Source organism: Sciurus carolinensis (genome assembly GCF_902686445.1).
Source record: "Sciurus carolinensis chromosome 14 unlocalized genomic scaffold, mSciCar1.2 SUPER_6_x, whole genome shotgun sequence".
NCBI lineage: Eukaryota > Metazoa > Chordata > Mammalia > Rodentia > Sciuridae > Sciurus > Sciurus carolinensis.
In genome coordinates this window covers 6180431-6186258 of record NW_025920104.1, presented here as the reverse complement: position 1 = coordinate 6186258, position 5828 = coordinate 6180431, and positions in this window count along the sequence as shown.

Below are 5828 nucleotides of genomic sequence, written 5' to 3'. Positions count from 1 at the left end.
CTGTATTGACAGCATTCCCCTCACAGAATCAGACATGGGGAAGACCTATAAACACCCATAAACTTGGTGTCTCCTTTCTCTTACAGAAGACAACTTCTCCTCTTTAGGCTCAGGCTTAGACTGAAAATCAAAACCCAAATGCTCAAGAACTCTTGTCATCTCTTGGACCTCTGGTTCTTTTCTTTCCATTGTTTTTCAGTTTAGAAAAATTGGAATTGTCTCCTCCATCATTCTTCCTGGGCTTCTTTTTGTGAAGCCTGTCTAGCGATGGGTTCACCAAGCCTGACTTTCCATTCTATTATTTCACTAAAGCTATTAAGTACGTATGTCTCCTGCATCTGCAGGAGGAATCTGTAGGCCATTCTGGTGTCCCATTCCTGAAGTCTAAAGCCTGCAAGGGGTCAATGTTTTTAAGAGAAAATTTGAAACTTAATGACATAATGTTTATACAATACTACCTCTATTAAATATGATTTTAAATATACTCAAATAAGATTCAACTTTATTTTGTTTTTTGTCTCATTCTCATCCAAGAGTATGATTTCCCATGTGAGAATGTAGAGATCTACATTGTTCCTTGTTATGATTGTGGAGTATTTTATGTACTGAAGACCCCAATTAGTTGGACCATAACAGACATTTGATTCAAACTGAATCTTAAAGAGAACATGTGTGGAAGACTGAATTAATGATTCATATTAAGCACAGACACCAAAAAGGGAAACAAAGTTGCAAAGATTACATTGACAAAACTGTGAAGAAACAGTGAAAAGTGCTACAGAAAACAGAGGATTTCATTCATCAATACCTAACTCCTGGAGAACAAGGAAGGGATGGACTTGATCCTGTATAGATGGTGTGTAATTGATCAGCAAAAGGAAGAAGGATAAGGTCTATTTTGCTTCCAATTGCCTACATTAAGGACATTATAACTGTGTTGGAAGAGATGAAAAACATGGCTATTAATCTGATTTTTCTTTTTTCTTTTTTTTTTTTCCCTTCAGTACCAAGTACCAGAAATTGAAGCCAGGGGTACTTAACCACTGAGCCACATTCCCAGTCTTTTTGTTTTTTTATTTGGAAACAGGGTCTCATTAACTTACTTAGGGCCTTGCTAAGTTGCTAAGACTGATTCAAACTTGCTATCCTTCTGCCTCAGCCTCCTGAGCTGTTGGGATTTCCCAACTGGAAATTTAATAGTGGTAAACAAGTAGAACAGTATCTGTAACATAATACATGCTAGATAAATATTTAAAATTTTTGCATTATTTGTAGAATTGCTGGAAGGAAGAAGATGCTGGAAGATTGAAATGGAAAAAATGACTGGTTTTCAAAAAGGGGAATGAGATAAATTCTGAAAAGTACACATCAATAAAGATGATATCAATTCCTGGTCAAATTTAGGAAGAAAATATTTAAAGATGGATTGTGAGCCCTCTGGAAAGATGGAATTATTAAAAATAATGAGTCTTGAATAACAAAGTTAGCTTGACTGATCTAATTTTGTTTGGATTTTGTCTTTGAATGATTCAATTAGAGAAATTGACTTAGGTGGGGAATATCTAGATTTTGGTGTAGTCTTGAACAGATTGCTGACAAGCTGTGCTTTCTCATGCATTTGGCACACACAGAGCTCTCTCTTCCTCTCCTCACCCACCAATGGTTGCCAGCTCATCCAAGGCAGGGCAATACTTGGCAAATATTAACCAACATTTCCTCTTTTAATTTTCAAACATGATCCTCCTTGAGTCAGCTAGGCAATCTGCAAATATTACTTTAGATAAGTGATGACAGCAAAAAAGCAGCAGAAAAAGTAGTCTGAGTTGGCTTTGGATTTCAAAACTCTGAAGTCTTTAGGTAAGCAAATAGGACTCTTGGTGAGACAAAAGTTTTGGAAGAAAACTTCAATGTATAAAAATAAAACCTTCCTTCATTTAGAGTATCCAATGAAGAGCAGAGAGCTGTGGTGAGGGGGTTGGAGTAGCAAGACACACAAAACACCTGTGGTGCTCCTTGACCTTTTCCCTGACCTTCCTGATTATCCTTCTACAGCATAAATATTCTGGTAGCCCCATATGGATGATATGTGCCACATGTGCCTCACTGATGAGGACACTTTTCCTTTATAGGTCACCCTTATTGTCAGGACTGCAACCAAAGTCTCTACTTATTCACAATGCTGAGACTGCCCCCCAAAAAAACCAATGGAGAAGAGAGGAGAGGAAAATGCCTTATACTGTTTTTGAGTTTTCATCAACTTCTCTGTGTAGAATCCAGTGCTCCTTCTTGAGTTTGTGAGACTTCAGGTCCAGCTGTGTCTCAGCACCCATCACAGAAAGTGATGTTTATTGCTTACATGGACATTTCTCTATTAGACTGTGAGCCTCTTGAGCACAGAGAAAAGGTTCTAGATGTTTGTATTTACTGACATATAGTAGAGACAGGAAGTGTTTAATGCATGGAAGTGAAGCTGGTGAAATGTGTGAGTTTACCTGGAAATGCATTCAGAGAATATTGACCAATGTATTTATATTAGCTTTGAACTAAGTGATATTTTTATCTACATATTTTCTTATTGGTGCATTATAATAAAGCATGAGAGTAGGATTTGTTATATTCTCACATGTGTGCACAAAATAATATAATTTGTATAATTTTGTTCCCTAATACTTTCCCTTTCCTTGTTCTCCCTCAGTCCCCTTCATCTAAGAGATATTTCTAGCCTCCACTTTCCTGTTCCCATTGGACTTGAAGGAGGGCATGACTCATTGATTACATTTGGGCATGATAGGAGGCTAGAAGGGAAATTCAGTACAGTGAATGAGAATCAGAATCTAAAAGAGATGAACAAATTGAAATGATGAAACAAAGACTATAATTTAATTTGGAGTAAACACAAAATACTACTTAGGATTTTTGGAAAAAGTAAATTGCATTATGAAATAGGGGAAAATATAGTTTTAAAATAAAATATTTGTTAGAGCTGTTGCTTGAGCTTTAGTTGATAAGCTATTATAATATGAACTAAAGTGTAATGCAGCTTTTAATCAGTTTTGCCCATTATTTGTGTAAATAAGAAGAGGCACAGGAAGGCAAGAGTTCAACCACATGTATCACTGATATGATCATTGCTAAGTATTGGTTACACTGCCACAATTGCACACACACACACACACACACACACACACACACACACACATACACACACATGTGTGCACAATGCCAGGGATTGAACCCAGGAGTGTTTTACCACAGAATCACATTCCAAGCCTTACTTTTTTATTTTTTATTTTGAGACAGGGTCTTGCTAAGTTGCTCAGGGCCTTTCTAAATTGCTGAGGCTGGGTTTGAACTTGTGATCCTGCCTCAGCCTCCAGAGCTGCTGGAATTATAGGTATGTGCTACACATAAGCCCCCATGTTTTAAAAGGGTTGTTCTAGAGAAATTAAAAGAAAGTGTTTGTGAAAACTATATTTAAATGAGAAATTGAGAGGAGATAAGGATTGGATCACAGAAGAGATGTCCTCTTGAGGGCAGAGTCAATGTTTGGTTTCTTTAATGCCTGTCATACTAAGGGATACTTCATGTTTTGTAATCCCGTAAGTGAAAGTTATAAAGAAGTAGATGCTGCATTACTCTTCAGAAGACATTTTCTAGCAATTAGGTGTTTCCATCAATGAAATGACAGTGACAGCTTTAGGGGAGATTCTGCTTCATTTCTTTGGAAGAGTTTAAATCAAGAGTAGGATTATCACCATAGGGAACTCCTGATTTTTAAGGTGATGGGATTCAGGAATTCTAAAATGGCTGCAATTCAAAGACAAGACATGCTTCCAAGTTTCATCCTCTGGCTTAGTTGGAGAGTAGTCTGATATAGATGGGCATGAAGAACCTTTTGACCAAGTGGCAGAAATGATGGAGATAACTCGTTAACTCAGAAAGGAGATGCCCAGGCTTCCCTTGCCCCTCACTCTGTATGCAGCACACACAGAAGGGAAGGATCTGTGCTGTCAGACAGTAATTCATCTGAAAGAGAAGGAAATACTTCTCTGTGGTGTGACCTGTGAGGAAGAGTAATGATGTTCTTATATTGTGCCATGACTCTGTACTTGGAGAAATAACTGGACTTGATCAATGGAAAGGTTTGGGGTGGGGGATCTGGATGATAAAGAGGTAAGTGTGGGTTCTGTCTGGGATAAAGATGATGTTTTAGTCCCCATGATTCATGGCTCTGAGCCCATTACGTGAGTCTGGGAAAACTGATGTCTTCTGACACTATGGCGGTTGCAGTAATTCTGAGTTATGCCCCATATCCAAGGAGAAGCTCTTGATGTTACAGACAGCTTCATTGCTGTTGGGTCATCCTTCACCTCACAGCAGACCATCTTACATCATCCAAAGATGAATGAGAAAACTACCCAGGCTTTACATGTTTTCAATATGATCCTCTCTCTTCTGTCCAGACTAGCTTTGGTTTATGTGCTTTGCTGCTGTCTCTCTGAACTATGGTGCCAAAAGCCCCTGGCATCAACCACTCCTCAAATGTCATAGTGAAACATAGACATGAGGATGTCCTCAATGGACTCAGCAGGGTGGGAATCTCTGCAGCTCTCAAAGAATGACAGAATGTGCCTCTGCTTGTTCAGGAATAGGCAGAGGTTCATTGTTGCTTGAATTCATCAAGAACAACTCCATTCTCATTTCAGAGCAGGGAATGAATACAACTTCTTCCAAGAATCAGAATGGGCAGATAGCAAAGCTTAATTTCCTGCCAAGAGAAGGTAAAATCTATCCTGGTGTTAGAGGTAACATGAAATGGGATATGGTTATGGAGCACTAAATTGCCTTCAATGTTCTCCATCTTCAAATTGCAGAGAAGTACAGTCTCTGAATATCTCTCAGTTACAAAATATACTGCTTTCTTAGCAAATTTAAAGAGAAAAGGCAGTAAATGAATATATGAAATAAAAGCCTTACACACTTCTTTCTGTTATCCTATTCCTGAAAATGTGAGGTGATGCTTCCCAGGCTGTGTTGTGACTGTGTATTCTCCTAGTATCATTGCCAAGGGCCCCATGCATGGGGAATCTAACCAGATTCCCCAGATCTCCAAGTCACCTCCACAGGGAATCTGACTTTGGTCTCTTCATCTCTGCATTTAGATAAAGTGCTATCTCATGGGCCAATAGGCCTGAGTTTCTGAGGGACTGCATCTGCCTCAGATGACAGAACCCAGAGGTATGGTAAAGCTATCTCTGGTGACCAGAGATGATAAATATTCAAGGAGATAGATTTGTCTATCCTGATTTGAAAGTTACATGATGTATACATGGATCAAAATATCACATGGTATATTATAAATTTGTACAATTTTTATGTACTAATAAAGAAAAATAATCAGGAGTTCTTAAAGGAAGGGTCATTTGATTCCTGGATGAAATACTTGGTGAACTGAAATATCTTCTGGCCCACTTGGTAGAGTGGGAATGAGTTTTCACAAAAACACAAGAACCAGAACCTGGCTTTCCTCCGTGATGCCATTTGTATCACACAGAAGCACAGACTTGAAAAGACTAGGATAAAGGTGTGCCCAAGAAGAATCTGAAGCAGTCTCCTCCACATCTTATTCACTTTTCCTTGGAAGGTTCAGGCTACCCAGAGACTGATAGACTTAGCAAAGGGAACCAAACATAAGGAAGGGACTTGTATAGCAATCAAGGCTTGTAAAAGAAAGAATTTCTGTCTAGAATGATCTCTGGAGAGAACTAGATTAGCACTACCACCAAGAAAATTATGCACTGATGTGAAGACCAACACAGCAAAGGAGG